Source organism: Arachis stenosperma, chromosome 9, assembly GCF_014773155.1.
Source record: "Arachis stenosperma cultivar V10309 chromosome 9, arast.V10309.gnm1.PFL2, whole genome shotgun sequence".
NCBI classification, from domain to species: Eukaryota; Viridiplantae; Streptophyta; class Magnoliopsida; order Fabales; family Fabaceae; genus Arachis; species Arachis stenosperma.
In genome coordinates, this window is record NC_080385.1 from 137663827 (window position 1) to 137674135 (window position 10309).

General features: G+C 32.6%; 1 non-coding gene across 1 annotated transcript; it reads right to left on the reverse strand.

Annotated features, from left to right (window-relative positions):
- Nucleotides 1–9896: 9896 nt before the first annotated feature.
- On the reverse strand, nucleotides 9897–10004 carry LOC130953023 (small nucleolar RNA R71). The gene has a single exon (XR_009075196.1). It is a non-coding gene; the product is annotated as a small nucleolar RNA R71 (small nucleolar RNA).
- Between the last annotated feature and the right edge of the window lie 305 nt (nucleotides 10005–10309).

The following is a 10309-nucleotide window of genomic DNA, read 5'->3' on the forward strand; positions in this document are numbered from 1 at the left end:
TGGAGGCACACGATTATTGTCAGACGGGTGAATGTTCATCGGAGCAAACAAATTGTATGTACGTATGACTCATTAAATAATTTGAGTATAATTGTGACCATCGTGTGAATTTTCAGATGTATTTTTGTCCATTTTTTCTTATAAGTCATTATAAACGATAGAGAGAGTTCTAACTTTCTAAAATCGACTCTATTTAAACAAGTAAGTTCTAAAATAATTTTTTGAATTATTCGCGTACACTAAAATAGTTTTCGAAATCTCAATTGCATCAGTTATATTTTTTAATTAAAAAATGTTTATCATGTTAGTCCCTTATTTTTTTTTTCTATCAAGTGACTTATCGTGCTGTTAAAGATTAATGTAGTATATTTTTATCAATTTCAAAAACAAAATTAATGTAATTATAAAATCTCAAAAATTATTTTTATTCAGACGAATTTCGTAAACCACTTTGGCACTTAGCTAACCAAAATTAGTGAAATGTAATGTTAACCTGAACTCTTTGGCAAGAATATTTTTTTTTTTTTGAAAGAAAGAAGCTCAACACATCAAGTGGAGCGAAAGATAACAACAAGAGCCAATGTAAACCATAAAAGAACCTGCCCAACTCCAAACAACACTAATGTTTATCCCAATGTCATCTCTGGCATTGCCATCAACAACAAAAAGGATCCACACCTAACCACTCCTTATAATTCATGAAGGACATATGGATAATCTCATCAACTCCTTTTCCTTTACTCTGAAAAATCCTTCTGTTCCTTTCTAGTTAGATATTTTAGATAATCACACAGAAACCTATCAACCACCTCTTGCGCTTCTCCTTGCTAACTGATATCTCAGTCCAACTTATAAAATGTTCTTTCAATGTTCCTGGGTATGACCGTTGCCTATATTAACTTTTATATACAGTCATTTCACTTGTATCCTCTGATCTTGCTTTTATATTGGGGACTTAGCTTGAGACTTTCTGCACAATATTAATATATAATAAAAACGAGAAGTTAAAAAAAAAAGTCAACAGCTCCATTTTTGTTTCTTTTTTAAAAGATCTAGATTGGCAATCAATAATACTTAAGCTAAATGGTGTACATTATTGGCATCTCTTATTCAATGACTAAAAGTTGATAGATCCTGTAATAAGAATATTTAACATGCTTTGAAATTTTGTCTTTGGAATCAGTAAGTTGAACATATATTTGTGAACGCACTATCAACAAATGAAAAGCTTAAATCGCAAATATATAAATACATATAAAATAATTTATTATATATTTTTAGAGATGATATATGTGACAATTATAACCACACTTTTTATCTTTCGTGGCTGAAATGTATGTATCATGGTTTAGAAGATCCAGAATATCTGCAAAAAATGGAAATGTTCCTTTCCCTTTCTGATCTCAATCAATTAAGACGTTTGTTGTGTGGCAATATCATGGGAGTATAATTTGAAATTTTTTTTTTTAAAAAAAAAATGCTATATTCTACATGTTTATTTTCTTTCCAAGACTCATAGATGGAAGATCTTTGAATGCAAGTGGTCTCTCCTTTCAAATGCATCATATCGGCACTGATATTCTTTGTTTGCTAATCTCAAATAGTGAATTTCTTTCACTAACATCGTCGGCATATTCAAAAAGAATGAAATTAAAAGCATTCAGTATATATAAAAGAGAAATTAAAGTACAGCAAACTAACTTTTAGTTAGATATATATATTAGTCAATTTTAATATTTTGCTTTATAATTTATAATTTAAAATTAAATATTTATAATTTAAACTTTAAAATTTAAAATAAATAAAATAATTTTAAAAAAATTAATTAATATTGATTGAAAAAAAATGATTATCTAATATTATTCTAAATAAAATAATTTAACATATGGATATCTAATGGGCCGATTTAATTTAATATAAAATAAATTTTAAGAATAGACCATTCTTAAGTGCTATTTTATTATGATATCAAACTTGCAGAATTTATCTTTTAAATTAACAATTAAATTATTTAATTAATTCTTATAATAATTTTATTAAATTTATAATTAGATCTTTATATTTTTTAATTAAGTTTTAAATTATTTTAATTTTTTTAATTAAATCCCTATTAATAATAGAGAATAAAAAAAAGATTTACAAGTTATAAAATTATTATTCTACCCAATTATCCGGCCCATTATGCTTTCATTTTATATACAACAATGCTAGGGAACCAACTCTATATAAGCTAAGAATCAGCCAACTGATAAACCAGAGACACGACTTTAACCGGATGTTGCTATTGATAGGCACACGGATGTTTCTTTTTCTTATAAATTGGATGGTTTTGGATATGACTTTTATGTTTCATGTGTTACGCATTAATAAAACATAATTAATTATATGGAACCAACTAATGAATGATCAAAGCATCTGTTCCGTGATTCTCTCCTAACACTAGCGTATCTTCCCTCATGTTTTGAAGGTGGTCAATAATAATTTAACAAATAAATTAAATTATAAATTAATAAAAATAATTATAATTAATTATGTTGTTCCATTCTTGACTGATTATTAGTTGGTTCCATATACTTTTCCTTTTATATAACCTTCCTACTTACGGGAGCCTAATCTCTCCCACCTTTTTTCTTTTCTCTCTTCTTCTATTTCCTTCTTAAATGTTGTTAACTTACTTCTGAAATTTACTATTATATACCATTTGTTTCTATACTAGGTATTCTGTGGCGATTATGAAATTTAATTAGCATTTTAATGAAGCACTATTTTTTAAATAATAATAAAATACTACAAAAAAATACTAAATACGCTCGGATGTTAGCAACAAGTTCGTCGATGGATTTGACAATAAATTTATTGAATAAAAAAATTACTGTCAAATTCAATTTTTTTACGATAAAATTGCCAGAAAGATTGAGAGGAGAGAAAAATTAGTGCGATCATTATCGTGGTAAAATTCAATTGATGGAACGTTGCGTTTTGGTCACGCATAATACATTACTCTTGGATTTATCCGTCGATTATTCATCGTAAATATAACGGTAAATTTGCCCTAAATTGAAATCTCGCGTCCTCTTCTTTCATTTTGAAAACCCCTCTCTCTCTCTCTCTCTCTCTCTCTCTCTCTCTCTCTCTCAACCACCTCTGATGGCCCCCTCTGCTAGCGCTGCCGATACCAATAACCTCCAAAGACTGCATGGACTCCTTACATCGCGTTGGTCGCTTTATCATTGTCGTTTTTATTGCCCTTGCAACTGCTGTCGCCGCCGCTACTACTATCGCTGCTTCCTGTGTCTCCAGAACTCCCTCCTTCCTCCCTCCAGGTAGGCTGTCCTCTTCCCTCTTGCTATTATTTTTTTGCAATTTATTTAGAAAAAAAAACATAATGCAGCTTGCTGGTTGCCTACCGCCATTGTTACTGCACCATCCGTGCTGCCAATGCGTCAAAAAAGTCCTTTGCAGCACTACTATCTCTGGGTAACTCACTCACTAATTAGTTTAGAGTAGTTAAACCTTAAATCTTAATTTATGGTGTATGCCTCTACTCCTATTTTATTTTGATTTTATTCTAGTTTTATTGGATTTTAGGGTTTGTTTTGATTTTTTTTTTGTTTATTGTGACTTAAATTTTAGGATTTATTTTAGATTCATTATTTTATTTTAATTTGAGAATTTTTTATTTCTGAATTTATTATTTTCTGCTCTGATTTGTTCTTAATTTTTTCTGTTCCTTATTTTTGTTATGATTTTTAATTTGTTCTTGATTTTTGGTTGAGATTTTTTTGTAGTTCTCCATTGTTCTCCAATTATCGCTTGCTATTCTTAGTTCTTAATTTTAGTTATGCTTTGTCATGGTTAGAGTTTTTTGTTGTAATTTTTTTTTGTAATATTTTTATAGTTTGAGTGTGAGAACATTAATGAAAAGAATTGTGTTTTGATAAGATATTGATGAGACTTATATCATTATTTATTTAGTTTTAATCTACTTCTGTTTAGAACTGACATCCATATTAGCTTGCCAGTGGAAGCTAATGTTCGTTGATGGCTGATCCGCTTATTTATGTACTAGAGCAGTGGCAGCGGCTTTAGGTTTAATTTATTTCTTTGACTTATTCTTAGTTTGTTAATTTTTTAAGTTAATTATTGTCTTATTGTTGTTAATATTTTTAGTTTTTTGTTGTCTGAGTTAAGTGTCTTCTGATTTAATTAGTTGATTGTTGTTAATTCTCTGAGTTAATATTAACTTGTTAATTTTTTGAGTTAATTATTGTCTTATTATTGATAACTGTTAATTTTTTGAAGTAATTGTTATCTTATTGTTGATTGTTGTTAATTTTTTGAGCTTATTGTTATTTGAATTAATTATTTTCTGAGATAATTAGTTGATTGTTGTTAATTCTCTAAGTTAATATTAACTTGTTTAAATTATGAGTTACTTATTGACTTATTATTTATTGTTAATTTGTTAGTTTATTATTATCTTAATTAATTATTTTTTAAGTTAATTAGTGTTGTATTTTCTGCCTTAATAGTTTAGAAATTATTGAATTTAAATCTTTACAATTATATATTAAATTTTTAAACAATTTTTTTAAAATTAAATTTAAGTTTACCGCCAGATTTATCCTCGGTTAAAACGGCCGATAGTTACTAATTTAATTATAATTAATAATATATACTGTCGGATCCGATAAATCCGACGGTAAAAATTACTTAAAAAAATTTTTCGACAGTAATTAACGGCGGACGAAAAAATTCGTCGACAAACAATTATCGGCAAGGTTTATACCGTTGGATTAATTTTGACACTAAATCTAATGGTAAACATTTTACTAGAACATATTTTTGGTAAATCCGATAGTATCCGACAAATTTTTTGTAATGAAATATTGATAGAGAAAACAAGTTCTTTTGTTCTCAAGTTAAGAAATAGATGAAAATAGTGTTTTTGACTTGAATCAATACCCAACTTTAAGCATTAGTGTTTTTGATACAGTGGCATCGGAGATGATTTCTCGATTGTGGCGGCGAAAGTCAGAGGGGGAGAACTTGCCATGGGAAGGAAATATGTCACTAAGGTGGTGGTGAAGGATGCCTTTACTCTCGTGAATGGGGATATTATTGGTTATGATTTCGAGGCCATTATAGACTTGCATTTTTTTGGAGTTATATGAGTTCAGAGAAGGGGATGTAGAGGGAGACAAGGTCGAAAGAGACGAGATTTGCTCGAGTTGGTGGCACCGATGATGATGATGACCTTGTCCTTACATTGGTGAAAGGATGTGTCCATGTAGGGAGAGCGGGGTGTGGTTGTAATGATATTGGATGCGAAAGAAGAGGGTGTGAAGAGAGTGTAACAATGGTGGACAGGTAAGAGTGAGAAAAAGGAGAAAAGAGAGGGTTATTTTATCATTCTTAAGAGAGAGAAAATATTACATTTAGGTCATTCTACCAAATTTTTTTGTCACCATGGAGATTTAATTAATAACATTAACACTACAAGAAAAACACTGAGTACTGTTGGAATATAAATAAAATTCGACGGTAACTAATTTATCATTGGATTTATCGTCGGAAAGAAACAGACAGTATAAACTTCATCGGTAAATGGTTATCGACGGATTCTATGATGGATTACCTGCTAGAAAAACTATTTGGTTCCGGCGGCTTTTTCTGACGGTAACATTAGCACCACAATATGTTATTTTCCACACTATTACTGTCGGATTATTTCCTCGATAAATCCGACGGTAATGTTAATATTTAAAAAAAAAAAGTTGTGACGCAGTTTTTTTATTTTTTATTTTTAATTTTAATTCTTTATTTAAATTTATTTTTTATATAATTAATGGTCAATTTATAAATAATAGAAACTAATTATATAATATTAAATATAAAATATTCGAATAAATTAAATAAATACAATTAAACAATAAAAAAGCCCTAATCATAATTAATGGTCTATGTGCCACTAGCAGGGATGATGCCAGTAGCGCGCATCTTATCCTGGTACACTGATGAGCGGATAATTTGTACGCTTTCTGGCATTGTTTTTAGTATATTTTTAGTATGTTTTAGTTAGTTTTTATTATATTTTTATTAGTTTTTATTTAAAATTCACTTTTCTGGACTTTACTATGAGTTTGTGTGTTTTTTCTGTGATTTCAGGTATTTTCTGGCTGAAATTGAGGGACTTGAGCAAAAATCTGATTCAGAGACTAAAAAGGACTGCAGATGCTGTTGGATTCTGACCTCCCTGCACTCGAAGTGGATTTTCTGGAGCTACAAAAGCCCAATTGGAGCGTTCTCAACGGCGTTGGAAAGTAGACATCCTGGGCTTTCCAGCAATGTATAATAGTCCATACTTTGCCCAAGATTTGATGGCCCAAACCGGCGTTCCAAATCAGCTCAAAACTGCTCGGCGTTAAACGCCGGAACTGGCACAAGAATGGGAGTTAAACGCCCAAACTGGCACAAAAGCTGGCGTTTAACTCCAAGAGAAGTCTCTACACGAAAATGCTTCAATGCTCAGTCCAAGCACACACCAAGTGGGCACGGAAGTGGATTTTTATGTCATTTACTCTTTTCTGTAAATCCTAGGCTACTAGTTCTCTACATATAGGACCTTTTGCTATTGTATTTTTCATCTTTTGATCATTTTCGATCTTAGGATCATCTTTGGACATCTAGTTCTTAGATCAGATCTTGGTTCTTCTGGTTCCCTCTCTGGGGCCGAAGCCAATGATCACTTTTGTTCTTATGTATTTTCAACGGTGGAGTTTCTACACACCATAGATTAAGGTGTGGAGCTCTGCTGTACCTCGAGTATTAATGCAATTACTATTGTTCTTCTATTCAATTCAGCTTGTTCTTATTCCAAGATATTCATTCGCACTCAAGAACTTGATGAATGTGATGATTATGTGACGCTCATCATCATTCTCACTTATGAACGCGTGCCTGACAACCACTCCCGTTCTACAAGCAAACAAGGCTTGAATGTTTATCTCTTGGATCCCTTAATCGGAATCTTCGTGGAATAAGCTAGAATTGATGGCGGTATTCAAGAGAATCCGGAAGGTCTAAACCTTGTCTGTGGTATTCTGAGTAGGATTCAATGATTGAATGACTGTGACGAGCTTCAAACTCCTAAAGGCTGGGCGTTAGTGACAGACGCAAAAGAATCAATGGATTCTACTCCAACCTGATTGAGAACCGACAGATGATTAGCCGTGCCGTGACAGGGTGCGTTGAACATTTTCACTGAGAGGACGGGATTGTAGCCACTGACAACGGTGATGCCCAACATACAGCTTGCCATGGAAAGGAGTAAGAAGGATTGGATGAAGACAGTAGGAAAGCAGAGAGACGGAAGGGACAAAGCATCTCCATACGCTTATCTGAAATTCTCACCAATGAATTACATAAGTATCTCTATCTCTATCTTTATGTTTTATTCATATATCATCCATAACCATTTGAATCTGCCTGACTGAGATTTACAAAGTGACCATAGCTTGCTTCATACCAACAATCTCCGTGGGATCGACCCTTACTCGCGTAAAGTTTATTACTTGGATGACCCAGTGCACTTGCTGGTTAGTTGTGCGAAGTTGTGATAAAGAGTTGAGATTGCAATTGAGCGTACCATGTTGATGGCGCCATTGATGATCACAATTTCGTGCACCAAGTTTTTGGCGCCGTTGCCGGGGAATTAAATGTCCTAACTAAAGTTTCGCATTTGTTCCCTGCAATAACAGTGCCAAGTTTTGATCCGGCAACAACACCAAGTTTTTGGCGCCGTTGCCGGGGATTGTTTCGAGTATGGACAACTGACGGTTCATCTTGTTACTTAGATTAGGCATTTTTCTTCAGAGTTCTTAAGAATGAATTCTAGTGTTTCAAGGTGATGTTCTTATCATCACCAAAGCTGATTGATTTTCATCAATTTAGCTCTTGAATGTAATGTCCTGCTGAAGCTTGGCTAGCCATGTCTAATTCTTTAGACTAAAGCTTTAGACAAACATTGCATGATTCTTGGAATTCTCATTAAGAATTTTGATATCTTTATTTTCTTTTCCACTTAATTTTTGAAAAATCCAAAAAAAAATTACAAAATCATAAAAAGACCAAAAATATTGTATGTTTCTTGTTGAGTCTAGTGTCTCATGTTAAGTTTGGTGTCAATTGCATGTTTCTGTTCTTCTTGCATTCATTCATGTGTCTTAAGTGATCTTCAAGATGTTCTTGATGATTTCCTTGCTCTGATCTTTGAATTCTCTTGACTTGAGTGTTTTGTTGTTTCTCATATGCATTCTCATTTTGTTAGTGTCAATGGTATACAAACTGCTAAGTTTGGTGTCTTGCATGCATTGTTATTTGATTTTAGTTGCATTTTGATTATTCCTCATTATTAAAAATCCAAAAATATTTTTAATTTGTGTCTTTTCAAGTCAATAATACAGAGAATTGAAGATTCAGAACATACAGCAGAGGAATTACACAGAAAAAGCTGGGCGTTCAAAACGCCCAGTGAGGAAGGCAAACTGGCGTTTAAACGCCAGCCAGGGTCCCGGGTTGGGCGTTTAACGCCCAAAAGGGTAGTGCTTTGGGCGTTAAACGCCAGAATGTGCACCATTTTGGGCATTTAACGCCAGGATAGCACAAGAGGGAAGATTATGTTTTCAATTCAAATTTTTTCAGGTTTTCAAAAATTTTTTAAAATCAAATCTTTTTCAAATCGTATCTTTTCTATCAAATCTTTTTCAAAATCAATTTCTTTCTTTTTTCAAAGATACTTGCTATCAATTAATGATTTGATTCAACATTTCAAGTATGTTGCCTTTTCTGTTGAGAAAGGTTTAATGTTTGAATCATATCTTTTCTTGTTAGCCAAGTCATTAATTTTTAAAATCAAATCTTTTTAAATTGTTTTTCAAATCTTATCTTCTCAATCACATCTTTTTTAAAACCATTACTTTTCAATCATATCTTCTTAATCATATCTTTTTCAAAATAATTTTCAATCATATCTTTTTGATTTCTAATTTCAAAATCTTTTTCAAAAATCACTTGATTTTTTTTCCAATCTTAGTTTTCGAAAACCAATTACTATTTTTCAAAATGTTTTTAAAAATCTTTTACTTTGTTTTCGAAAATTTCTTCCCCTCTTCTCACATCCTTCTATTTATGGACTAATACTATTCCTCAATGAACAATTCGAACTCCATCTCTCTTGATAAGTTCGAATTCTTCTACTTCTTCCTTCTATTTTTCTTTTCCTCTGACACCTCAAGGAATTTCTATACTGTGACATAGAGAATTCCATATTTTCTTGTTCTCTTCTCTTTCATATGAGCAGGAGCAAAGACAAAAGTATTCTTGTTGAGGCTGACCCTGAACCTGAAAGGACCTTGAAGCGAAAGCTAAGAGAAGCTAAGGTACAACTCTCTGTAGAGGACCTAACAGAAATCTTCAAAGAAGAAGAACCCATGGCAGCCGAAAACAACAACAATGCCAACAATGCAAGGAAGGTGCTGGGTGACTTTACTGCACCTACTCCCGACTTCTATGGGAGAAGCATCTCTATCCCTGCCATTGGAGCAAACAACTTTGAGCTTAAGCCTCAATTAGTTTCTCTAATGCAACAGAATTGCAAGTTCCATAGACTTCCATTGGAAGATCCTCATCAATTTTTAGTTGAGTTCTTGCAAATCTGTGACACTGTCAAGACTAATGGGGTTGACCCTGAGGTCTACAGACTTATGCTATTCCCTTTTGCTATAAGAGACAGAGCTAGGATATGGTTGGACTCACAACCTAAAGAAAGCCTGAACTCTTGGGAAAAGCTAGTCAATGCCTCCTTGGCAAAGTTCTTTCCACCTCAAAAATTGAGTAAGCTTAGAGTGGAAGTCCAAACCTTCAGACAGAAGGAAGGAGAATCCCTCTATGAAGCTTGGGAAGGATACAAACAATTGATCAGAAAATGTCCTTCTGACATGCTTTCTGAATGGAGCATCATAGGTATCTTCTATGATGGTCTGTCTGAACTGTCCAAGATGTCTTTGGATAGCTCTGCTGGAGGATCTCTTCATCTGAAGAAGACGCCTACGGAAGCTCAAGAACTCATTGAAATAGTTACAAATAACCAATTCATGTACACTTCTGAAAGGAATCCTGTGAACAATGGGACAAATCAGAAGAAAGGAGTTCTTGAGATTGATACTCTGAATGCGATACTGGCTCAGAATAAAATATTGACTCAGCAAGTCAATTTGATTTCTCAAAGTCTGTCTGGAATGCAAAATGC